Source organism: Natator depressus, chromosome 1 (assembly GCF_965152275.1).
Source record: "Natator depressus isolate rNatDep1 chromosome 1, rNatDep2.hap1, whole genome shotgun sequence".
Taxonomy (NCBI): Eukaryota; Metazoa; Chordata; order Testudines; family Cheloniidae; genus Natator; species Natator depressus.
The window spans coordinates 260,449,851-260,476,863 of NC_134234.1; positions in this window are offsets into that span (position 1 = coordinate 260,449,851).

The window sequence follows — 27,013 nt, forward strand, 5'->3', positions numbered from 1 at the left end:
TATGATTATAGATATTCAGGAATTACAAACCATAAAACAATATGTGATGAAAAAGTAGCCATACATTTGGTATATATTCAGTTAACATTTATTTAAAAAATCTGCCCAAAGTGTGCAAAAGTCAAAATATGTGTAATACTTTTGTGCAAAATGATTGCACAATTATTTTTTGTTAAGGATTGACAGAAGGTTAGCTACTGTGGTTTTCTCAAGAATTTCATAGTTAAACATTTACATGGAAATTGTCTGTTTCAGCCAATTTTACAATTATAACATACATTTAACTGTACAGTTGCGGAATGCCTGCTCCCCGCAAGTTTGTGCAGTAACATGCCGTATATTCCAGCTACGTATTTACTGCAGCAGTTTAAATTTAGAATGTTATCTTCTTCAGCAAAAATGATAAGCGTATTGTATTTAATGGAAACTTAGACTGAATAGAATATGTCGTAATATCCAGAAAACAGCCTTGTGGCCTATTCTGAGGGTGACACTCTAAGAAGTGTTAAGACTCGGTATTCTCCTTCACTTCCCATCTAATATAACTACATCTATGTTTTTATACCCTGCTCTGAATTCCTCTCCTTAACCGTGGGGCACCATTGCTGAGTGGTGTTAAACAGCTGCCATCCCTGAGGTGCCTGCATTTCACGGTCGGGTATTTGCATACACAGACTGTTAAACAGCTTAGGATTCTGCAGAATTGCCTTCAGATCTTGAATCTATGTACCCCATGTTGGCCCGGCAACCAAAGGGTTACCACAAGCACTGCTGACCAGTGCTGATTGGCAGGCTTATGGCACCTCCAACGATAAAAGGGTGGTTACCAGAGGAGTGATTCACAGATCTTTAGTAACCACAGGTAGGGATGCACTTAATTTTACAAGCACAGGAGCCCCCTAATGCCACGCGAAGGGCATTTGTTCAGTACCGACTCAGGGGAAGAGGGACCCAATCAGCAACCCCACTCCTCTTATCACATTGAATTATTTGTGAGAGTGGGAGGGAAGTGCCTTTACCTTGTGAGAGATGATGAGCTCATACTTGCAAGATGATATAGCTGCTGATCCAGAGAACAAATGCCTTTAAGCACCTTTTCCAAATATATTTTCCAATACTATTTCCCCGCTCTGGGTATTTCACTCTAAGAAAGAGGCCACAATGTAGCTACGTTTCCATCTCTTCACTCAGATCCACACAGAATGGAAGTAATCTCCTTCAGCCAATCACTGCTCCCTTGCTCTCGGGCCCCAGTTAGCAGAGGCAGTACAGTAAAGGAACGTGGGTAGTTCTAGGTGACTGGGTGTCCGAGCCAATTCCTCAGTCAGCAGCACCTGTGTAACTAACATGGCATTTTGACGGCTATCTAGCTCTCACCAGCTAAGCCATTTCAACACCCTGTCACTGTGCGTTTCTAGGTGGTTGTAAAACAAGCAGAGGTGTGCAGGTACAAACAGAAGGGTAAACACAGGAAAACAGGAATGGCGTAATTAACAAGGATAGCAAAAAATCACAGAAGTCAAGTGAAGGGGAAGTAAAATGATTAGAGGTAAAGGGGAAGGAGCAGGAATTTGAGGCAAGGAGCGATTAGAAGACTTTGGAAATTAGAAGTGTAGGAGGTGATAATAAACAGGCCTTTGAAATAAGAGAAGGGCAAAGAGACATTCCTATTCACCCTTTCCCATCACTAAAGGGGGGAGGAGGCAATGCAAAAAAGGCCGCATTTTGCTTAAAATCAGCAGCCAAGCGTTTCACCTCCATGCTCCACCCAAGCGGAAACTTCCCCCCCTTTGCTTCACAGATGTCAAGTGGAGTGCCCCAGGGGTCAGTCCTGGGGCCGGTTTTGTTCAATATCTTCATAAATGATCTGGAGGATGGTGTGGATTGCACTCTCAGCAAATTTGCGGATGATACTAAACTGGGAGGAGTGGTAGATACGCTGGAGGGGAGGGATAGGATACAGAAGGACCTAGACAAATTGGAGGATTGGGCCAAAAGAAATCTGATGAGGTTCAATAAGGATAAGTGCAGGGTCCTACACTTAGGATGGAAGAATCCAATGCATCGCTACAGACTAGGGACCGAATGGCTAGGCAGCAGTTCTGCGGAAAAGGACCTAGGGGTGACAGTGGACGAGAAGCTGGATATGAGTCAGCAGTGTGCCCTTGTTGCCAAGAAGGCCAATGGCATTTTGGGATGTATAAGTAGGGGCATAGCGAGCAGATCGAGGGATGTGATCGTTCCCCTCTATTCGACACTGGTGAGGCCTCATCTGGAGTACTGTGTCCAGTTTTGGGCCCCACACTACAAGAAGGATGTGGATAAATTGGAGAGAGTCCAGCGAAGGGCAACAAAAATGATTAGGGGTCTAGAGCACATGACTTATGAGGAGAGGCTGAGGGAGCTGGGATTGTTTAGTCTGCAGAAGAGAAGAATGAGGGGGGATTTGATAGCTGCTTTCAACTACCTGAAAGGGGGTTCCAAAGAGGATGGCTCTAGACTGTTCTCAATGGTAGCAGATGACAGAACGAGGAGTAATGGTCTCAAGTTGCAATGGGGGAGGTTTAGATTGGATATTAGGAAAAACTTTTTCACTAAGAGGGTGGTGAAACACTGGAATGCGTTACCTAGGGAGGTGGTGGAATCTCCTTCCTTAGAGGTTTTTAAGGTCAGGCTTGACAAAGCCCTGGCTGGGATGATTTAACTGGGAATTGGTCCTGCTTCGAGCAGGGGGTTGGACTAGATGACCTTCTGGGGTCCCTTCCAACCCTGATATTCTATGATTCTATGATATTATGAAGCGCAGCACAGGCAGCTGTAACCATGTCACTAAAGTCTAATCACGTGAGTAGACAGCGTCAGTGGCCTTTCACGTGGCCAAAGTCACATTCAACTGTCATTCTTCACTTGCTGAGCCTCTCATTGAAGCACTCCTTGCGCACACAAGGTGGCCGGTGTATGGCTTTATCACGGGAGTAAGAGGTAGGCTGGGTCTCCAAGGATCACTACTGGCATTTTCATATCCCCAGTGGTAATCCTCCAGTCTGGATAGAAAGTCTCTACTTGCAGCTTTCTGAACAGGCCTGTTTTTTTAAAGATGTGTGTGTCATGCACCTTCCCTGACCATCCCAAGCTGATGTCAGTAAAATGTCCCCTGTGATCCACCAGCGCTTGCAATGCCATAGAAAAGTAGCCCTTTCTGTTGATATACTGCTTGGCAAGGTGATTTGGTGCCAAAATAGGGATATCTGTGCCTTCTATTGCGCCACCCCAGTTCGGAACACCATTGCTGCAAAACCATTTGGAATCTCCTGGCTCGTTGCAAAGAATCAGTCGTTCATAGCCCTGCCTACTTGCCTCACAGCAACCCCTCCCCGGTGGATTTCCTACCTCCAAATTTATTCCTGACCGATCAGTAGCAATCCGGCATGGCCAGCTTCCACACAGTGGCTGCTATTCGCTTCTCCACCGTGAGCGCAGCTCTCATTTTGTTGTCGCTGCACTGGAGGGCTGGAGCGAGCTCCGCACATAGTTCCATGAATGTGGCCTTGAGCATCCAAAAGTTTTGCAGCCACAGCTCGGCATCCCATACCTGCATAACAATGCGATCCTACCAGGGAGTGCTTGTTTCTTGGGCCCAGAACCGGCGCTCCACCATCTGAAACTGCTCCATGAATGCCAACATCAACCTTGAATTGTTTTCCTCTCTGTCTGTCAGCACGGCAGCCTGCAAGGCATCGACATATCCCTCACAGCTTCTCTGGCAGCTCTGAAAATACTGAAGGACCAGTGCATTGTGTTCATCACGGTCAGCACAATACTGAAGAGCATTGCAGGATCCATGTTTCTCACAGAGCTAGTGGACACACAGGTTTGTGGGGCTTTTGAAAAAGAGGTGCAAAACATTGTGGGATGCAGACAATATTATGGGATGGAGAAAACTGCATCATGGGACGTTGAAACCATGTTCCCAGTCACCCCTGCGTGACTCGTTTGCCCCCATGAGGCTTTGCAAACCTTTCCCAAAACACCCTGCACCAGATGGTGGCGAGTTGTACGGTGGGATGGCTACTACGGTATACTACTCTCTGCATCGATGCAAGTGCTGTTAGTGAGGACACACACCGCCAGCACCAGGCGCGTAGTGCAGCTATGCAAAAGCAATTTAATTACTGTGGCAGCTGTACATCGATGTAACTTTGGTTGACTTAATTTTGTAGTGTAGACATGCCCTGAGTACATTTCCCAGACCCAAAGAAGAGCTCTGTGTAAGCTCAAAAGCTTGTCTCTCTCACCAGCAGAAGTTGGTCTAATAAAAGATATTATGTCACCCACCTTGTGTCTAGGATTAAATAAACATAGTTAATTACTTGAGAACTGAGAGTTTTTTAGATTTTGAATGGGATTAGAGCCTTAACTATTGGTGGCAGGCCCAGAGTAACCAATGTGCACTAGGTGCATTTGCACAGGGCCCCCATCTCAGGGATTCCCCTCACCGCCAGGAAAAAAAAAAAAAAAGAGTGGTGCTGAGACCCCCCCCCCCAACCCCTCAAACACCAGGTCGCAATGCAACACACTCAGATTTGGCCCGGTCTCCACTCTGACAGAGGAGTGGCCAAGCCAGTCCTGAGTGACTGCTGGTGTGATCTGGAGATTGGCCCTCCCACTTCTATCATAATCACTGAACCATCAGAAGGCTCACCATACTCTCCCTCCCCTCCCCCCGAAAGTCCAACATGCCTCCTGTAGTTGAGAACCTCTGTTCTAGGCAGCAGGAGGGGAAGGCATACTGAACCTTTGCCAGGTGATTGTTTTGAATATCACATGCTTTCTGTAGTCTAAGAATGGAATACCAATTTTTAAAAAAGGCTTCAGAAGTGATCTTGAAAAGTACACGCTGATAAGCCTAACTTCAGTACCAGTCAAATTGGTTGAAATTATAGTAAAGAACAGAATGATGAAACATACAGATGAACACAATATGATGTGGAAGAGTTAACAATGCTTTTGTGAAGGGAAATCATGCTTCATCAATTGATTAGAATTCTTTGAGGGTGTCAACAAGCATGTGGACAAGGGTGACCTTTTCGGTACAGCGTACTTGGATTTTTAGAAAGCCTTTGGCAAGGTCCCTCACCAAAGGCTCTTAGGCAAACTAAGCAGTCATGGGAGAAGAGGGAAGGTCCTCTCATGGATCAGTAACTGCTTAAAAAATAAGAAACAAAGAATAAATGATCAGTTTTCACAATGGAGAGAGATAAGTAGTGGGGCCCACAAAGGATCTGTACTGAGACCTGTGCTGTTCAGCATATTCACGCATAATCTGGAAAAGGGGGTAGCAAAATTTTCAGATGATACAAAATTACTCAGGATACTTAAATCCAAAGCTGACTGTGAAGAGTTACAAAGGAATCTCACAAAACTGGGTGACAGAGCAACAAAAGCTCTAAAACGTCTCTCCCAACAACAGAAGTTGGTCCAATAAAATATATTACCTCACCCACCTTGTCTCTCTGAGCAACAAAATGGTAGATGAAATTCAATGTTGATAAGTGCAAAGTAATGCACTTTGGAAAACATAATCCCAACTACACATACAAAATTATGGGGTATAAAGTAGCTGTTACCACCTAATAAAGAAATCTTGGAGTTATCGTGGATAGTTCTCTGAAAACATCCACTCATTGTGCAGTGGCAGTCAAAAAAGCTAACAATGTTAGGAACCATTAGGAAAGGGTTAGCTAATAAGACAGAAAATATCATAACACCATTTTATAAATCCAGGGTGTGTCTACACCGTGAATACAACATGTAGTTCTGGTCACTCCGTCTCAAAGATTCATTAGAATTGGGTAAGGTACAGAGAAGGGCAACAAAAATAATTAGGGGTATGGAAAAGCTTCCATATGAGGAGAGATTAAAAAGACTATTACTGTTCATCTTAGAACAGAGATGGCTGATGTGGAGGATATGATAGAAGTCTATAAAGTCATGAATGGTGTGGAGAAAGTGATTAGGGATGTGTTACTTACCCTTTCACTTAAAACAAGAACTAGGGGTCACCTGGTGAAATTAACAATCAGCAGGTTTAAATCAACAAAAGGAAATATTTCTTCACTCAGTGCACCATTAACTTGTGGAACTCGTTGCCAGGGGATGTCATAAAGGCCAAAAAGTATAACTGGGTTCAAAATAGAATTAGATAAAGTTCATGGAGGATTGGTCCACCAATGGCTATTAGCCAAGATGGTCAGACTCGATGCCATGCTCCAGGTGTCCATAAACCTCCAATTACCAGAAGCTGGGACTGGATGACATGGGATGGATTACTTGAAATTGGCCTCTTCTGTTCCTTCCCTTTCAAGCATCTGGCACTGGCCACTGTCAGAAGACAGGATATTGGGCTAGATGTACCTTTGGGTCTCATCCAGAATGGCCATTCTTATGAATATACAGATCACTTGAATCTGACAGGGCTTTGTCCATCAGGTACTTTTCTATTTGTACAGACCTTTCTGTTAACTTATTCAATAATGAATTGGTGTGGTGTGCTTGAACAGACATAACCAAGATAACTGTTGAAATGAGTTGTAGGTCACTCTCTGATATACACCTGAAGTCTCCTAGTGCAGAAACTGCCATTTACAATGTTATTACATTGTTACTTGAAGTGTCGTGCGACAGCATCTTTTAAAAAAAATGAATAGAATTAAGAACAAGTTTTTTCTGTTTAATTCAAATACATCTGCACCAACCTTGGACCAAGAGCAATCAATAATCTCATGTGATTTCAATGGTCCTTTTTTATTCTGTTTCCTAGATTTATTGCAAATTTCATACTGGATGTACATGATCATCTTGCAGGACAGCCTAACCTATATGATCTTGCATTGATTGAGATCTTTGGTTCTTTGTTAATCTCAAACTATTTTAGCACAGGTGCTTCTGCAAAATTTTATTTTAGTTCCCAAAATTGTTTCTCTTGCCAACCATCCCTGTACTATCCTCAGACGTGATTGGGACAAATCAGGGATAACTTTGCTGAGATATTAATATACCCCTTACTCAGCAGAAGGCCTGTGTAATTAGGGGTTTTCCATTTGTGTGACCTTTTGCAGTTTGAAGAATCCATTGGAACGTGGCCTGCTCTGCACACAAACTTGTACTGCTTTCACTAAGTCATTTTAAAGCCATACCTTTAGTTAAACTGGTGCCAGTCTGCAAGTAGACAAGGCCTGTATTGTACATCTCCAGTGCTTCTGGGTCTGCCTCATGTAGGAACACAAAGATTTTACTGTCTCCAGTTTCTCTTCAATACTACGTGCTGACTAAAAATTTGGAATGGTGCAATTCTGATGGCTGCCATTGTAGCCAATACAGCAGGAATAGAGCTGGAGACCTCCAGAGCTAAAAGCATGAATTGCTAAAGCTCTGAAGGTGCTCGTATCCTCTGTGGTCTGGCACAAAGGCGACCTGTAACACACACTCTCCAGTGGGTTACATGATCACCACTTCTCTGCTTGATTCTCTTCCAGACTGAGGAATTGAGGTGGCTTCATTAACTCCAGCTGTGTTATTCTGACACCAAGTAATAAAGGGGGGGCCACACAGGAGTGCTAGTCAGACACTGGTCTGTATTTACAGGTTCCCTTCTTATGACATGGGCCAGAGTTAGCAAAGGCATTGAAGTGTGTCAATTTTGACATATCTTCTGATGGAACCTTGCCTACCTGATGGTTTAGAAATTTGCCTGGTTTTCCTTCAGCTCCCCCACCTGGCTCCTTAGCAGCCCACCTGATCGACTACCCCAGCATCAGCAACTTTAGGGCTTCCAGGATCTTTGTTGCAGAGCTGGGAACCTCAGAGTTTGGGCTCCCAGGCAGATTTTAATTTAGAAATTTAAAAAATGAAACATTTTGATTATTTCAGTTTGTGGTTTCCAGAATTCCTCTTCCATGTGCGTGTCTTGCTGTGGAGAAATGACAGTATTTGTGACGCAGACAGCACAGGGAGAGAACCACCGACCTGCTTCCCATCCTGTCAAACATGCACACAAAAGGGACTGGAAATCAGTTTCCACTCTGCACTCCTTCTAGTTCAGCAATCAGTAGCCAAGCGTTGCTGTTTAACCCATAGCGCACTGCAAATGGATGCATACGCCTGTAACCCAATCCCTCCTCCCACACACACAATTGCAAGGGAACTGCAACCTAGCACCCTTCCACATGGAAGCATCTGCAGTTCCCCAAACAAGCACAGTAATCCCCCTCTCTCTCAGCTGCAGAACCCACCGCCAACCCCCACACTAGACATAGACTCACAGCTATAGAATATCGGACAGTCCCCACACCAAGCACTAGAGCTGCCTTTCTCAGCTGCCGAATCAATTTGCAACTTCCCAATAAGTGATCCGCCCACCCCAGTTTTGAATCTGCTCATTTGATTGCTGGCTAGTTTCCCTGCTCCTGACCTCCACTTCATCCTGCTCCTTGCAACCACTTCCAGGCTCAATTATTCACTTAGCAATTTGGACATATCCACCCCCTTCACAGCTGGAGTCTAGGTCTCTCATACATCATCAGCCCCACTGGTTGGCAAAGAGAGTCAGAGAAGAAGAAAGCAGGGCTTAATGGAGGTAAGGTCTTAGATAATGTTTAAGAACAGTAAGGATGCAGAACTAGTTAGCGTACTTCAGAGCCATAATTAATCAAGGGAGCAGCTCAACTGTTAATAACAATGGTAGAGTCTGTAGCCTAGACAGAGCTCAGGCATTTTCACCACTGTATGGTAGAGGTAGAAACCTCAGAGCGCTATCTATGCTATGTTGCTGCCTCCCACACCTCTCCTCCTTGGAATGGGAAGCTCAGCAGGGCTGTAGCCTGCCAACCACCCTCCTCCCCACTGCACTGGGCTCTTGGAGCTGTTGTCATCCCCCCCCACGGACCGATCTGTAGGGCTGTCCCCATGCCACCCACCGTATAGGGTCTGTGGTGCTGTTGCCCCTACCTGCTCCTCGGAGCAGTGAGCGTAGGGAGAATCACAAGGGTGCTGGGCTGAGGGGGTCCCTGTGTGGTTCGGCAGGCCCACATTTTTACAGGGTTTAGGGCCCCAGCTTGCCTTAATCGAGCCCTAGCCTGCATTGAGTCAACCTCGCTACTGCCTGCACTACCTCAGGTCTTTTTCCTCTGTCTCTAACCCAAATTCTGACCCAGCAGCTCCTGGTTAGTCTGTGAGTTGATGAGGTCACAGCACAAGGGCTGACAGCTACAGCACACGAGCCTCTGGCGTTGCTGGCTCAAAATGTCTTGAGAGGCTTAAAATCTTTTTAAAACTAAGTGCTAAGTCTTCGATGCAAAGGGTTTTTTCTATGGCTTCTCATCTGCATCAGAAGGTGTACTGACGGGCACCCGTTGTTTCCTAAGCACAACTGGAGAAGTCCAGCCTGTTGGACAATGTTATGCAGCTTAGCTTTCTGATGGGAAGGAAAACAGCTTTGCCTCTTCCACCAGGAATTTCCAAGGACCGTATATAAAATGAGAGGCATAGCCGTGTGGCACATCCAGAGGCAAGAGGTAAGTTATGTGGAATTCTCTTCACAGGTTCACACGCTGTGCTAATGGCGGCATGCCACCGTGTGCTCCTCCCAGCTGGAATGGACTGCAAAGGCCTTGGGCTCAACTCGGCATCACTGCCGGAAGTGGAGCATACACAAGAGGCTGTGCAATCTGCCCCCGCGTATTATTCTCAATCACAATTCCTCAGGCAGTCCTCTTTATTCTAACGCAGCTGCCCTCTACAGCGCCTTGCACATCACGGCTCGGAGAGGGAGGGTTGCTCGTGAGCTGGAAAGGGACGTTTACAGCAGGTGAGAGGGCGGGTGGAAGAGAACCAGCTATTGTAGGTGGGACGGCAGCACAGACGAAAGAGCAAGGCCCTACTCTGAAGAGTTAGCAGTAGAGACTGAGGGAGCTGATGAGCGAGGGGGTGGAGAGTGTGTGTCTTGGTTAAGAGGCCAGGGAGGTTTTCTGGAGAGCAGAGGAGTGGAGTGAGTCAGTGGGGGATTAGGGGATGATGGGGCCAGAGAGCGGTTAGGTTATGATCAAGGGCATCAATCCTTCCAGTTCACATGTCCACCCAAACACATTTCCACAAGCTAGTCCAAACCTCAGTGTCTGACACTTGGCCAATTCCCCTCCACAGACCAAACAGAGGGGCCCCAAGGCTTTTCCCTGCTTTCTAAAGGGCATGCACAGTATTCCGAGCCCCCCTCCAAGATAAATCACTCACACACACACACCAACCAGTGGAACCTCTGGCGTGAACTGATCCCCACATTCATTGCCAGGGTGACTCCCGCCAGAGCACTATGCTGTGGGAGATGTCCCCGCCTGTTAAGTGGTTTATGTGCACAGATCCCTATAAAAGAGGCAGCTTCACTCACACACAGAGCCTGGCTCCCTTTTGTGGTGTTCTTCTTAGTTCTCAGGTGGCACGTGACCGGGATTCATCACTGAATTTGATCCGCTGGTTGGATCATTAGTTTCCCTGGGCACAGTACTGACAGAGAGTGTGATGTGAACACTGATCCATCCCCCACTTTTGTGTTTAAAACATACATCAATGAATAAGTGGCTCTCCTCTCTCCCCTGCACTGCTCCCCAATCATTAGAGTCCCTTTGGGTGCGGTCAGTCAAGGTCTTTGCGAGACATTCGTCTTTCCCAACAGCAGGACCATGAACAGACTGCTAACAGAGAACCAACCCCCACCCCAGACCCAACTGCAACAGCTCTGAGCTCCAGCCTCCTCTTCCTGTCTTAATGAGTGACTGCGGAGACAGCTTAAAGGGAAAGCGCATTCCTGCCTCAGAAGGCAGGAAACCCTTTCTTCTTGGGGACAGGGGATGTAAAATAACTGCCTGGCTGGGGAGGGGTGATCCCAGGTAATACTGTAACAACACAATAATCCTTAGTATGAAATCCAGTTCATACTCAGAGCTCTTTTCTAACGTTACAGCATCTAATCCTGTCAACAGCTGTGTGAGAGAGGCCAGTGGTGACGTGACTTGCCCAAAGCTGGGAGGGAGCCAGTGTGAGAGCTGGCATTAGCCTTCTGGCCCTCACGGTGCTTAATTTGTGCCAGGGCTTGCCAGGGCTGAGCCCCGGCACCTCTGGCCTTGCTGTGTCACTTGTGAAAGTAAAAAAATTGGTTGAGCCCCAGCACCTCTTTCATTACAAATTAAGAACGTGGCCCTCCTAATGCCAAGTCCTATGTTTAAGCCACTGGACCATGGACTCTTCTGTCTCCATGTACCACTGAAGACTTGCTTTCCTTACTCTTCCCAGGTGACAGCACTGTGACTGGGTAAAGCAAGGGAAATGAGGTCAGCGACATACTGATAAGTCACTGGTAAGGGAAAGGCAGTGAAGCTCAATGCACAGCAATGGTTCGAAAGGCTAATAGAATGTTAGGAACTGTTGGGAAACTGTTAGAAAATATCATAATGCCACTAGATAAATGCATGGTGCTCCCACACCTTGAATACTGTGTGCAGATCTGGACACCCAGCTTGAAAAAGATATAGTGGAACTGGAAAGGGTTCAGAGAAGGACAATAAAGATGATCAAGGGTATGGAACAGCTTCCATATGAGGAGAAACTAAAAAGGTTAGGGCTGTTTAGCCTAGAAAAGAGCCAACTCAGGGGGAGGGGGGATACGATAGAGGTCTAAAAAATCATGATCGGTGTGGAGAAAGTGAATTGAGAAGTGTTATTTACCCTTTTGCACAGTACAAAAAATAGGGGGTCAACTGATGAAGTGACTAGGCAGCATGTTTAATACAAAAAGAGAAAATATTTTTTCACACAATGCACAATTAACCTGCGGAACTCATTGTCATGGGATGTTGTGATGGCCAAAGTATAACTGGTTTAGAAAAAGAACTAATAAGTTCATGGAGGATAGGTCCATCAATGGCTGTTAGCCAAGATGGTCAGGGATGTAAACCCTTGCTTGGCGTGACCCTAAACCTCTGACTGGCAGGAGCCAGAAGGGTAAGATGGGGTGGACCTCTCCAAAATTGCCTTGTTCTGTACACTCACCCTAAAGCTCTGGTACTGGCCACTGTCAGAGACAGGATACTGGGCTAGATGGATCACTGGTCTGACCCAGTCTTCTTATGTTTGTGCAAGCTGTCCTGTTGCCCCAGACCAAGTCCCCTACTGGCACCATTCCTCCTAACCCACTTTATGCACTGACATAACTCGTAACATTTTCTCTCTAGCTACTTAAATGGCCCTCATCACTATAGTATTTTCCCCCCAAACCTTTTTAAATGCTGTGCCCCAACCTGGCCCTTATGGCCCTTTGTCTACACCACCCTTCTGTATACACAGAATCCCCTGAATCAAGGAGCACTTTTCTTTTTCAGATTACTGCATCTATTTGTGTACAGGCAGCGTCTGTAAAAACTCTTCTTCCCTCCTGCACAGCTCTGCCAGTGCTCCTCAGCCCCAAGCTGCAGCGTGCCTGTAATTCCAGCTTTAGGACTCCACACAGCTCTGTCAGTCCTACTCAATCCTTACCCTACCTCACTTCTCCTCTTCCCTACATAGGGCTCTGCTGTGTACCTAAGAGCGAGCTGGCTGGCTGGCTGCAGCATCTCTAGCCATTTTATCCCTGGCCTCCCTGCACACACACCTTCACCGTGACTGCCGGTGAAATACTACTCGTACACAGGGAAGGGCTTCGGCTTGTGGGTATTGCTGGTCCATTCGGCTTCCAGCTGGACTGGAAATACCAGCGAGAACAGCCTTTTCCCTGACAGTATTGAAGTAATAGCTCACCTTACCTGATCACGCTCCTTACAGTCTGTATGGTAACACCCATTGTTTCATGTTCTCTGTGTATATAAAATCTCCCCACTGTATTTGCCACTGCATGCATCCAATGAAGTGAGCTGTAGCTCACGAAAGCTTATGCTCAAATAAATTTGTTAGTCTCTAAGGTGCCACAAGTATTCCTGTTCTTTTTGAGTATTGAAGTAGTGATCCTCTGTTCCCCACCCAAACCAGGACGTGCTGAGAGGCAACCAGATAAATGATGCGGGGTATTTAACATTTGTGTCTACCACCGTAGGAGAGCATAGTGCTTTATAGAGACAGTAATGATACAGTTCCTGATCAGAAGAGCTCACAGTCTAGACAAGATATGGTATGGCAAGATGAAAGGCCAACGGCATCAGGCAAAGACAGAAGGATGGATTTGGGTCAGGTTCCCTGTTGTGCCCTTTCTCTGGTAATTTAAGACGTGCAAACTGAGGGCAATGTAGGTGTAAAATGCTCCCAAATCAGAAAGTGAGTGGTTTGCAGCTCCCCACTGTTGCCAATTCTTGCGATATTTGGTATTCTTAAAGCCCCGGGTCCTGCAGTCAAGTGATCATGTGACAATCAGCCTTCACTTATAGATATATGGTTCTAGCTCTTGTGGTTATGGAGAAAAACTTGAAAACGCGACTAGAGGGCATTCAGAAGGCTTAAAAACCAACACAAGAACCCCAAAGTATTATTTAAAAAAACCCTTATGATTTTTAAAGGTATCTCATGATTTCTTGGGGCCTGACTTACGATTTTAGAACATTTAATCGTATGAGTACTGTACTTCGCATTAGTGTAAATGACTTCACAAGGTGCTGGGCAGCGGGGAATCAGGTGCTGTGTCTGGGACTTGGGAGACCTAGATCCAGTTCCGGGCTATGCCACAGACTTCCTGTGTGACTGTGGGAAGTCACTTAGCCTTCCTGTGCCTCAGTTCCCCATCTGCAAAATGGGCCTGGTAATTCCCTTCCATAGGGGTGCAATGGGGGTTAAATTCATTAGTGTTTGTGAAGCACTCAGATACTCTGGTGATGGGGGCCATAGAAGTATTTAGGTATTCGGGAGGGACACCAGACAAGAGACTGAGGTTGGTCGTTGCCTAGTATGGATTTTGTCAATGTTTTTAAAAGAATAAATGGAAATGTTGTAAAGTTGGCCAGTAAGCAAGTGTGGATTGTTGTGGGAAATATCATTTCAGAAGAGTGGGCCTAACTTTTTCAAACTACCAAAAAAAAAAAAAAAGTTCAAGTTCTTATCTTACACAAACCATTTTTCATCCCTGTCCCTCCTTGTTAGACAGGAGGCTGTCTGCTAAGACGAATGAGAGGCCAGGCATCAGCAAAGCTGTTTACCTAGTTAATCCCTGCCAGTCAGCTCTGCCTCGCTCCCTCACCCACCCATCCATCCACCAGCAGGAGCCCAGCTCCAAATGATCCCCTCCTGGTGTTCATATGACTTGTTTTGCTCATGGCCACACATCCCTCCCTCCACCCCCCCCCCCGCCCCCCCGCATTGTTGCCTTATTTCAGTTTTCCCCTGAGAGGGAATGCCAGGTCTGGTCAGACATCTTCTGAGCCAGCGGACATGTTGTGTGTCTAGTACGTTAGAAATGAGAGGCTGGAAGACAGAGCAAGCGAAAGGCTCTTTGAAATGAGACCATTGTCCAAACACTTTCATGTTCCTCTCCCGTGGTGATATTTGTATTCTTATTGTCCTCCTCCTTGTGGCCTGCGGCGCTGACTGAGCACCATCTGGGGCTGGGAACGAAAGTGCAGTTTCAGCTTGGGTGCTTCTGATTACTGAAAGGAAGGCAGTTTACACGGTGACACAGCAGAGCCCAGGGTGGACCTAGCCCAAGAGGTGGATTGCTCCGTAGTTCACCGAAGAAGCTGAAGTGGTAAGGCTGCAGGGAGAAACCAGCAGGTGGCTAGCAACTGAATGGAGACAAAATGGATGACAGCAAACGTAGCATGGTCCCTTCTCCCTAAGCTAAAGCTAGAGGGGATGACAGGCCCAAAGCCTTTGCCTCGCCCTGGGAGTTCCTGCATAGCAAAGGAGAGGGAAGCGTATAAGATGCCAGCCCTTGTCAGTCATCTAGGTGTAAGGGGACTGTTGCCCCCTTACTAACAGTCAGTGGGGGTGTTTTAGTTGCTAGCTCCCAGTACTCAAAGGGGGAAGGGTCGATGGGAAATCAGGACCCTGAGACTGACTGCCCCCCAGGAACAATGGGGAGAGGCCAATGCTCCAGGTCAGCCTGAATGACAGGGCGGGCAGGCTAATCAGGGAGTCAGGAGGCCAGGGAGGTCCCGTCCTCCGTGTGAGCTGGAATTGCCTGGGTCAGACAGAGTGGGGCCGAGCTAAGGAGAAAGCAGGGGCCCGAGCTGAGCTGGGGAGCAGAGCTGGGCCAGATCCAGAGAGAGCAGACCCTGTTCTGGGAGCAGAGCTGCAGCCCCAAAGCCAGAGGCACAGCCCGGGAGCAGACCTGTCCTGGGAGCAGAGCTGCAGCGAGCAGAGCCAGAGGGGCCAGAGAAGCAGCCCAGGGAACTGGAGGCAGAGCAGCAGAGACAGTGTGGTGGAGCTGGGGCTGGAGCAGTCTGGACTGGGTGCGGTGAGCAGCTGGGGAGAGCGAGGGGGACCCTGGACAGTGGGCCCAGCACAGGGAGACGCCTCAGCCAGGAGGCTCTGCAGGTCAGACTCAAAGGGGGATAAGTAACCTCGACAGCGCGGGGGTGACACTGGGAAGAAGGGCCCTGCCACCTAGAGCCTGTGGCCACCACCAGAGCAAGTGTCCAACCCACAGCATCCCTGCAGCACAGCCAGGGCCTGAGAAGGAGGCCTGGGGCTTACAAGGACAGACTGTGAACTGCCCGGACATTCCAGAGACACTGTTTGTTTTGTGTTCCCTGCCACAGAGCGGGGTGATGTGTTCCCTTTAACCTTTCCCATTTTTCCTTATTCTTTTTAAAATTAATTGTTGATTAAATAACTTGCATTTGCTTTAACTTGTATGTAATGGTCAGTGAGTCAGAGAAGTGCCCAGTGCAGAGAGAGTACCCCGGAGTGGGGACACCCTAGCCCCTGTCCTAGGTGACGACAGCAGGGTTGGGGGTCGAGCCCCCCAGGAATCCTGGGCCCAGCCTTGTTGGGGTTACAAGGACTCTGCCAGACAGGAGAGTGGAAGGGGAGCCCTCAAGGGCAGGGAGGCCGCTGGGTAAAGGAAGTGGGAGCCTGCAAACCTGGAGCTCTTCAATTATAGATAGAGCCCCAGATCGGCAGGGAACGGCTGAGTGGTTTCCTGAGTAACCACAAAGCTGCTGCAGCCCATCGCTATGAACATAGCTTTACCACCACTCTAGAGTGCCAAGACCCTATGTAAGCGGGGGAATAGCACCACTATTGTGGGGAACTTTCCTGGCTTCTGCACTACCCCGGTGAAGTGGGCTAGCGAAAGGATCTGAGTCCTCGCTCCCACTTCCTTTACCCAGCGGCCTCCCTGCCCTTGAGGGCTCCCCTTCCACTCTCCTGTCTGGCAGAGTCCTTGTAACCCCAACAAGGCTGGGCCCAGGATTCCTGGGGGGCTCGACCCCCAACCCTGCTGTCGTCACCTAGGACAGGGGCTAGGGTGTCCCCTTCTCATATTTCTATAGCACCTTCCGGGTAAGGATATAGCACCTTCCCGGTAAGGATCTCCAGGAACTTCATACACATTAGTGGATTAAGCCTTGCACAGCACCCCCGTGAAGTTTTCCCCTTTTATCAGCTCTACTTTACAGAAAGGCAAACCGAGACATACTAATATTAAGTGACTTGGCCAAGGCCACATGATGAATGAGCAGCTGCGGTGGACCGAGAAGCCAGGGGCCTGATGATCCCTACTGTTGTGCAGTGCCCAGCAATGCTGAAGTGTGTACATTGTGGCGTAGCTAGTGGCAACTGAGGCAAATGAGTAGCCCAGGACTCAGCACCTCCTGTGCAGCAGAGCCATGTGTATACCATGCCCTGATGTGGAACGTGGGGAGTTCTGAGAAAGGATTTGATACACACAGGGGCTCTGGGGCGAGTTGCACAGGAGATGGCTTCTTCCCCCAGGCAGAGTGCATGGTGCAGGCATGCAGAAGTAGTGCCGTTGAAGCCTGCTTGGAGCTGGTCTAAGTTGCACAACATGCTCCATCCGGGGAAGGACTTTTCACCTCAGGATTTGCCGTTGCTGCCCAATCCTTAATTCACATGCCCATGGCATCTAATCACCTTTGGGAGGGGAAGTGCTCCTGATCACGGACAACGTGCAGGGATTTAGCTGTGGCTTTGTCACGAAAGAGGTGGTGTCTGTAGAACACTGCCTGACATTGGTGCTCCGCTAGCTGTGAAGTTTTGAATGCCAGAGCAGGGCAGCAGCACCCTGAGGCTCTGCAAAGGGATTGGCTGGCCCCCTAGGGCAGCATGGGGTGCCCCTGTCAGGCCTTACTCTTATTTGCCACGAACAGGCTCCTACACATGTAGTATTTATTATTTTTCTAGTGTTTAAAAAGACCCCAGTGGAAAAAAAAAGAACAATACTAAACAGTTAAAGAAAAGGTCCCTGCCCTGAGGAGCATACATTTTAAATGGCACCTTGCTTTTCACTGAACAACTGTCTGAACACTGGCAAACTGCATGTGGGCTTTCTGTGGAGTGGCTGATGCATTTCCATCGCTGTGAGCTTGTTTGCACAAGAGGGAAAGCTCGAGCCCTGGCAGGGCTGAATCCCGGTCCCAGGTAGTAAGGACTCTGGTTTTCCTCACCATGTACTGAAGCGCTGAGTTGGGGATTGTCCATTTAAGATTCACCTCCCCTTCCACAAGCCCCAGCAAGCACTGAGATTCCCCTTCCTCCCGCAGCGATCAGTTTCTGGAAACTGCCTTCTCAAGGGGCATTGGCAAACCTCCATGTTCCCCACCCCATGCACTATACCTCATTCTGTTGCTACCTCTCCCTCCCCACCCCAGCATTGTTGGATTCTGAGCCCCAATCCTGTGCAGGCTTCTGTTTATCCCTTTTCCTCGAGCCCCAGAGAACAGAGGGAAACTGAAGCTGATTGATAAAATGGCTGAAGATTTTTTTTTTTTTTCATGAGATGTGGCGAGAGCGGCAAAAAGATCAATTATCCTCTGGCTTTAGTGATAACATTTCATTCATCTGCGGAGATGATGAATGTACTTGGTATCCCTCAGGCAGTCATGTCCTGAGTCCTTTTCCTTTGCTTCAGCACAATCCTCTTTAATGCCTCTTCTCTGAACCCAAAGCTATGGGACCTTGTGGGGGGACGTCAGTGGCAGGAAAGCATCTGTGTTAACTAGGGTAAAAGGCTATAAAGTCACAGCAATCAGTGTCCACGTTGCAGCCAGTGCCATCTGCAGCCTGTTGGTGGCTGCTGGAGCAGACCTGTGACACCGGAATCAATTGATGCTATTACTTCTATTGTGGGTGTGTAACCCACACACCTCCTGGCTGTGGTGTTCTGTCCCATCTAGTGGCACGGAGACCACTTAGAGAGAGAGAGATTGATAAGACTGCTCTACAGCCTTAGCTAAGAGCCATATGGAGGAGGAGCAGGGGAAGAGCACAACAGGCTGGAGAGTGGGATGGGCACTTGAAACGCTGTAGTGGCAGGAGAGGGGCGGGACAAAGGGGGATGGACAACCAATGGTGATGCTGTAACAAAGGATGCGGGGGCCGGGGGGGGGGAGAAATAATCGAGCCCAAATTTCAGAGCTGGGTGTGTGGCAGGAGGCTGGACAGGCCTTTTCCAGGAGGGAGGGGAGACTATGGAGCTTGGCCTTCTGGGGCAAGCTGGAGTGGGTGGTGGACAGGCAGAGTGGAAGGCCCTGACTTGACTTATCCTCTGCATTCTCAGCTCTAACTGGAGCTGGTGGTTTGGGGAAGGCTGCAGTGGTCTGAGGATTTCTATAGTCCACCTCACTGCAGCTGTTGTGCTCCATATTGATGGAGTTGAGGTGGGGGGAGCAGAAGCTGCTGAGCTGGGGGTAGCTCCCTCTGGTTCAGGGTGGGGGTGAAGGCAGGAGGAAGGCTGGAAACCTTGGGCTTACCCCTGGGCACGGTATAGCTGCAGGAAGGTATTGGGGACAATGCAATCAGACTAGAGACAGTGCAAAGCAAAGCTGCAGAGCACACACAAACCTGCACACCTCTCCCCATAAATGGGTCTCCACATATTCACCTCTCCCCATAGGCAGCACACACTCCTTCCTGCGTGCAGTGAGCCCCCAACATAGATTCCTCACATGCTTCCCCATGCAAACAAAACATACCATATTCACTTAGCCTGCCAGGGGAATTGAAACAGGCAGCGTGGAACTAACCAAGCCAGAGGTTGGCTGGCAGCACCCTTACACTTGCAAAAAGACCCATCAGATCTTCAGTGCCCTTGAGGGTACAAGGACACGCCTTGGTTGTACACCTGCTTCGGAAAGTTGGAACATCCAGCAGCACAATATCCCCCAGTACCTTGATGGGCTGATGATTCCCATTATGCAACACCCTGGGTGAACCAAACTGGAGCAACCTAGAATTTTCTTTTGGGACCTCCCAAGTACTCCCCAGGCCTTACGCTCCTTTGCTCGGGAGATATGACATGGCCCTAGCCCAGGCTAATAGTGTTGCACGTTCTAGAGAGAGGAAATGTATGTGGGAAGAAAATTATTTCATTTCAGCCTTGAAAACTGTTACTATTTCTAGCCCTGCCCCTGTGACTGGAACTAACTGTATTCTTCTTGGCAGTCTCTGATGAGACGCCCTGGACTGAATGGGCCAAGTTATTCCTTCAGAAGATGGGTCGGGTATGTTGGTGGGGCAATGGGGGAGGAACAGGTACTGACATTGCCTGTGCTATCCTTGTTTTGTGGATAAACAAAGGACTTCGTTCTCCAGGGGCCCTATATTCTCCCACTGCCAGACACAGGTCGCTCCCCTGGAAATCAACAGGAATTATTTGTTTGCTGTGGAGAGGGAATCAGGCTTTAGGGCTGTCCCATTGGCACCTTTCACCAGCATCAAGATCTCTCTCGATATCTGCCCAGAAAGAGATACGTTTTAAAGAGCGTCTTTTCAGCTGTGCTGTGAACTATCTTGTGGGCTCTGCATGGTAGCACAGCTCTGCCTCTGTCTGAATGCAGCTGCCAATTAAGCAGAGGAAATGAATGCTGCCTTTAATTGCCCTTTTTCAGGGGCTGCTTCTTCCCCAGAGACAGATTCTGCTGAGGTGTTTTTGAGCCAAGTCCAGCAGACCCTGAGAAATATGGAACTGAGAGAGATGGGGTTTGGCAGGGGAGGGAAGGCAGCTGCCCCGCTTGCCTCGGGAACTGTCTGAGTGGAGAAGAAATGAACTCTACCAAAGCAGAGAGGAAATGCCAGCCTGCCTGTTTCCCCAGTTCCTGTTAAAACTCGTGGGTGTCAAAGAAAGCTTCTTTCACTCCTTGGAGGTTTCCCATCTTATCACAGTACCTGTGCCACTGGCAGCAGCCCAAACAGGCCAGACCTTGTGTTATTACCTTGATTAGTTGTCCTAGTGTCTTAATGCTTTCCCAGCAAACTGGAAATGGCCCTGCAGAGGTTGGTTACTGGAGTCCTATAAATCCATCTCGGGCCACTGTGTCTCCACAGCCCAGCCAACAATGCATTCTTTTTCCTGACCTGCCATGGCTGTTGCTCTCATCTCCAGCTGGGTCCCCACCTTTCTTTTGTTGAAAGTGCAACACTTGTCTTCTTTGGGGTACTTTGTGTGGAGGGGATGGCTCATCGGGAAGGGAAGGCTGATTTAAGCTGATACAGCCTGAGTTTTTCATGATCTGAGTTCCAAATACAGCCTGAGGTGTCTCAAGGTGGCACCCAAAATCAAGGGCCACTTCTGAAAATTTGAGCCTCAACTTCTCTGTGGCCATTTTCCTGTCTGTAAAACAGGGATACTAAGACCTGGTCTATACTACAGCATTAGGCTGACGTAAGGCAGATTACATCGGCCTAATTAAGTCAGTGTACACTCCCGCTCCTGCCGATGTAAGTGCCCTACTACACTGACAAAATAACTCCTCCTCCACGGAGGCGTAGGGTTTATGTCGGTGTAGTTAGGGTGAGTCAGTGTCCATGTAGTCACTGTGTTACTTACATCTATTGGCTGTCATTCTTGTCAATTTCACAGCTCCGCTGGGAATGGGGCAGTTGACTGGACACCAGCATGGATCTCCCCGCTGGGAGCTCAGCTGCCCTCTTGGGGCTCTCAGCTTCCTGCTCCCCACTGGGAGAAGGGCAGCCAACCAGACTCTGGGCCCAGAGCTTCCAGCTGTGCTCCCAGTGGGGAGAGGGGAACCAAGAGCCTGGGGGGGTGGGGGCTGCTGGGCTCCTGGCAGGGAGATCCACGCCAGTGTCCAGTCAGCTGCCCTGTTCTTGGCGGGGAGCCGGACTACCGGCAGGGAGTTGCGCACGGAGGTGAGAGCCTGTCTCTCAGCTCCCCACACTGCCCTTCTTAAGTTGGTGGAAGTACTCGTGGTGAGGATGCACCCCACTGACAAAAGAAGGGTAGTGTGGACATGAACCACCACAGTAATTATTGTGGCGGCTGTAAAATGACGTAACATATGACTTAAGTTCAAAGTGTAGACATGCCCATATTTACCTATGCCACAGGGGGACTGGGAGATTTAATTCAGTAGTGTCTGGGATGTGCTTTGAGATCCTGTGCAAGAGAGGTGTTTTCTGGAGGACTGAGCGTGGGTTTGGGAGTGAGGCAGCCTTGAGTTCTAATCCCAGTTCTGCTATTGACTCATTGAGCAAAATACTTTGGCCCAGAAGTTAGGAGTCTAAATACCATTGAGGATCTGGGCCTTTGACCTCTCTTGGTCTCTGATTTCCCATCTATAAAGTGGATCTAATAGCATTTATCGACCACTCCTAGCTCGCAAGTGCGTTGTGAGGATTCATTAATGTTTGTACAGGATCTTGAACGTGTGCTGAAAAGGGCTTTCCAATGCTGAATTCACTCATAATGTCTCTATGCCTTCCCAGATTATGCTCCTGGCTCTTGCTGACTGACATGCCACCATATCATCACTTTCATGTCTTGGGCATTGCTGCCAGGCAAGATTCAATCATTTCTTCCATCAGCGGCAGCTTTTCCTTCGGCAGGTCATCATTTGTGCTCTTGGTCAGGCAAGCCCTTTCTTGGTCTCCTGTTTTCATTTGGAATCCTGTATCTTTGCTAAGGGGATGGAAACAGGGGGTGGGTGGGGTGAACTCACTGATATGCTCTGGCTACTGTATGTTGTTCCAGCGATGCAAGGCAGCCATAAACTTACTTTACCCAGCTGGTGAAGCTAGTTCTGCGGCTGCTTTTTGTCAGTGGCGCATACTGGTGAATCCAGCCCAAGGATTCTTCTCTTGATGAGGGTTACCGCTGGCGGGCTCAGCCCAGCCACTTCCCCGTGATTCTTTCTGCTTTTTCCTTATTGCTGAGTCTTGCTTTGTTCATGCTTTTGCTTTTACCAGTGTCAGTCTCGGGGTGAGTTGGAGGCAGCCTGACAACTTCTTCTCTCTTCGGCCCATAATGATCCTACCTCATATAAACTCTTTCTGCAGCAGTGTGAATTTGCAGTGCTCGGCCAGGCTCTGCACAACTGCTCTGAAGGACTTGGCAGGCTCAGCTGGTTCTTGAGAACACTGGTTAAATCTCTCCTACATCACGTCACGCCTCCCAATAAATCCAGCAACAAAGGCTTTCTTCACCTTCTCACTGTTCCTTTTTTCTTCCTCATTCAATTGGAGTTTTGCCAGGATTTCATCCCCAGCATGCTCCACTACGTAGGGCAAGAAGACTACTTGGAAACCACCTGTCTCCCCACTGAGACCTGACATTATTCAGAAGAGCCCAACCCTCCCAGATTAAGGCCTGGTCTACACTAGGAAATTAGGTCAGTATAACTGTGTTGCTCAGGGGTGTGAAAAATCCACACCCTTGAGCAATGTAGTTATACCAACCTAAGCCACAGCATAGACAGCACTAGGTCGACGGGAGAATTCTCCCGTCGACCTAGCTACCACCTCACAAGGAGGTGGATTACCTATGCCAATGGGAGAACCCTTCCAGTCGGTGTAAGTAGCATCTTCACTGAAGCATTTTAAGCGTAGACAAGCCCTCACTAATCCATCTTCCTGTGGCTGTGCCATTAAATGTCTCAGGGGCTGCACTTGTCACTGGGAATGCAGGTATCAGCACTGTTATTAAGCAAACAGCTTATCAAACCAAATAAATATTTAAATAGTGATTTTAAACACATTTTTACACCCATCATTGGGCTCCGTACAGGAGTAACTGGACGATGCTCTCTGTGTCCTGTTTTATGCAGGAGGTCAGATTAGATGATCATGAAGGTTCCTTCTGGCATTAATCTCTATGAATCTAGATTGATTTACGGAATGCCTTCTCCAGGATCACAGACTCTCCATGTGGGGCCAGATTGGCCCCTGTTTCCTTGTAGTCTGGCAGGTAAAACTTGTAAAATAGGGCCATGTAGACCAAGTTCAACTCCAGAAGGGATAAGCTGCAAGCAGTCCCTTGATCCTGATGGTCACCTAGAGGTGTGGCAAGGGGTGAGCTCCTACAGAGCATGGGGGTGGCGGGATAGAGAGAATTCACCTCTGTGCAGAGGCCAAGCACCAGGCCTGTGCACTACTTAAGGCATCCTTCAGCCTTAGGAGTGAAATTCTGGACCAGCTGAACTCAAGAATTCTGCTATTGACTTCAGTGGGGCCAGGATTTCACCCTAGGTTTTAAGAGGTACATAGGCCTTGGGCTGGCCCTCCACACAGAGGTGAATTAAACACACAGAGAAAAGGGGCCTAGCAAAGAGTAAAGCATGGGTGGTCACCTTTGGGAAAGGACAGCCTGGCCCTCTGCCTCTGGGAATATGCCCCCACCACCAATGGAAAAGGGAATGTAAACTGAAGCCAGCCAGTGGCGGCTGTAAACATACCCCCACAGTGCAGGGGGCACAATGGGGGTGGGGAGGTGTTCCTATCAGGGACAAATGCTAGTGGAGCTACAGGCGGCTGGATTTTGGGTGGCCTGTGATCCTGTGAACAAAATCTGTGATGCTGTGTTACAGTTGTCGGGTGCAGTTGGTCACAAATGGCAGTAGGCAAACCCAGCGCATCCCGGATGACTTTCCCAGCTCAGCACTGCAATTGTCCTTTGCCCGGCAGCGTGTCTGGCCTACTGGGACACGTGCAAACTGGCCAGGGATTCCACCCCAGCATGGTGATGCTCCAGGTGCTCGTTATCGCTGTGCCGCAGCCTGTGGGCCGAGCCATGAGCTATAGCAGACACTGCACACTGCAGATACTGCAGACACTGCACAGACACTGCACAGCAATTCCTACAGCTCCCAGAAGAAAATTTCAGCAATTAGCAGCTGCTAAGGGGAGACAGGGGCACATCTGCCTAGCAGCTAAACCTAGCATGGTCTTCTCAGGAGCATCAGTTTGACTCTAGTCACTAGTCATAATCAAGACGTCCCATTCCCTGCTGCTTCCCTGCCTGTCTCACTCCCAGAAGGGCCTGCTCCCCATCATTTTACTGTCACTGTGACACTGGCAGACCAGGTGCCAGCTCATGCCAAGGTCCTCATGTCTTCACCGAACACTGACAATCACAGACCTGGAATACGTCTGGCTCACTTGTGTGTCAGTATTTCTAAAATAGATATTTGAGTTATAAAAATGTGTTTAGACTTTAGTAAATCCTTGTGAGTTGCTGCCTGCACTAATCTCACCCATAACCTCTGTCTCCCATATTATAAGGTAATATCTGAGCATTGTAAGCCTCTGTGACTGTAAATCACCAGACAGGAGAGAGTCATTAACTCGTGTGAAATCCTCATCGCCTGCAGACGGTGTTATGTCCTGCCCCCACAAGGAAAGCCCATCAACACCAGACGGGCTAGTGTGGAACATTAAAGAGGACAAAAGTCTTTGTTGTTTACTCTCCCCTGTGAAGATGAGTCATACAAGTGAATTCCTCCCACCAGCTGAGTTTGCAGCTCAAAGCACAAAGGGGGAAGGGAATAAAACCCCCTAACAAGGAGGAACTGTATCTCTGTGCTGCTTGGACTCTGAGAGCATGTCCACACAGCAAAGAAAAACCTTTGGCTGGCCCATGCCAGGTGACTTGGGCTCGTGGGGCTCAGGCTGTGGGGCTGTTTCATTCCTGTGAAGACTTCTGGGCTCGGGCTGGAGCCCGAATTCTGGGCCCTTTCCGCCTCCCACAGCTTGGGCTCCAGCCCAAGCCTAGAAATGTACACAGCAATGAAACAGCCCCACAGCCTGAGCCCTATGAGCACAAGGCGGCTGGCATGGGCCAGCCACGGGTGTCTTGTTGCTGTGTAGACATACCCGGAGGGGCAAGGTTTTCTAAGGATAAGCAAGGGATCCCCAGCTGCTTAGCCTGGGTTAGCCCTAATGGACATAGAGCTTGCTTTTTATGGAATCATCTATTACTTTTTGAAACTTAAGATTTGAACTCATTTGTGTGTACATATGTGTACCTCCTTTAACCTTGTAAATAACTCTCTTGTTTCCTTTCCCTATATAATGAATCTCTAGATTGTTTATTGTAGGATTGGCTACAAACATTGTGTTTAGTGTGAGATATAAGGTGTAATTGACCTGGGGTAGGAGACTGGTCCATTGGGACTGCCATTAACCTGAATATTGCTGTGATTCGTGGTGTACGGGACCAAGGCAGGCTGACCTACCCGAGGGGACTGTCTGTGACTCCATGTTCAGGCTATTACAGTGGCTGAGGAATTCACACTTGATAATTTGTTGGTGATACCTAAGTGCTTGTGAGATCGATAATCTGGGGCTTGTGCCCTGGTTCTTAACAGCCTGCCCTGAGGCTGGAACTCTTGAGTCACTGCAAGACAGCCACATTTTCACGTCTCCTGGCTGCCTGCTTTATTGCACTCTCTGTGACTGGCCGGAGACGTTCTTGCTTGGCTGTTACTACCCTGACTTTTGTGACAGCCCTTTGCTTCCCTCCCCCCACTCTGTCTACTGCAGCTCCTGTGCCTAGCTGGGATCTGTCCTGTGCTGCCATGGAGCACATGAAGCTCCGCGGCTGGGGCGGCGTGCACACTTCCTTCCGTGTATATAGTGCAGCACACTTTTGCTCCCAGTGCAGGGTTTTTCCAAATAAGGCCTCTGGACTTTGCGCTCCCCTCTCCCAGTGGGCTCGCCCTTTGCTGCTGCCTGCTCAGCGTTGAAGAGCAAAAACTTTTAAGGCCAAAGAGCTGGTGCCCGGGCTGCGTGGCTGGAGCTGGTGTGGACTGATTGCATATCCCTCACCAAACCCCTTCAGGGACTCACTGAGCTCAGGAAGGATCAGCCACACAAATCTGGGCTCCTGTCCCCTTTGGGAGGGGGACATACCCAGGGGCTTCAGCCTTTTCTATTTGTTATTCATTGTAACACAAATAAATGTGCGCTCTCTGGGCTCCTCCCGGCTTCTCTCAGCTGGTCCTTTCTCTCTCTGGAGGCTGCTTTTCTTTTCTAAACAAATAACAAACCCACAAAGTTGGAAAAAGAACCAGTACCCTGGAGAGCCCCACTGTGGTATTTTCATACAAATGGGGCTGGGCTTGATCTGTGGGACGGAGCGTGCCCCTCCCGCGGACGCTCCCACCTTCCCTGCACCAGCAGAGGGACTGGGACAGGCGCCACGCCGAATTAATTGTGATTGAAAGAGTTTCTGTCTCCAAACAGCACATTCTGGGTTTGCTGAGATGATAAAGTCGCCAATACAATTTCAGACTTAATTACAGACCCGTTTCCAGGGAAGGTGGAGAAATCTTTGGAGGTCCGATTGCTGCAGTTCTACCCCTTGTAGGGGGCTATGATGCTCTCAGATCTCTCAATCTAAACAGGGTCAGGTCTAGTTTATCCTTGCACTGGAGAAAACCAGGGGCTGCAGCAACTGAAGTTGCTGACTATGTGGGGCTCCTCCATTAAGTTGCTACTATACTTAAGCACCCCCTGTAGTCCTAGTGTGCTACCAGAGTGCTCCCTTTATGGACTAGAATACATACCTTGAACC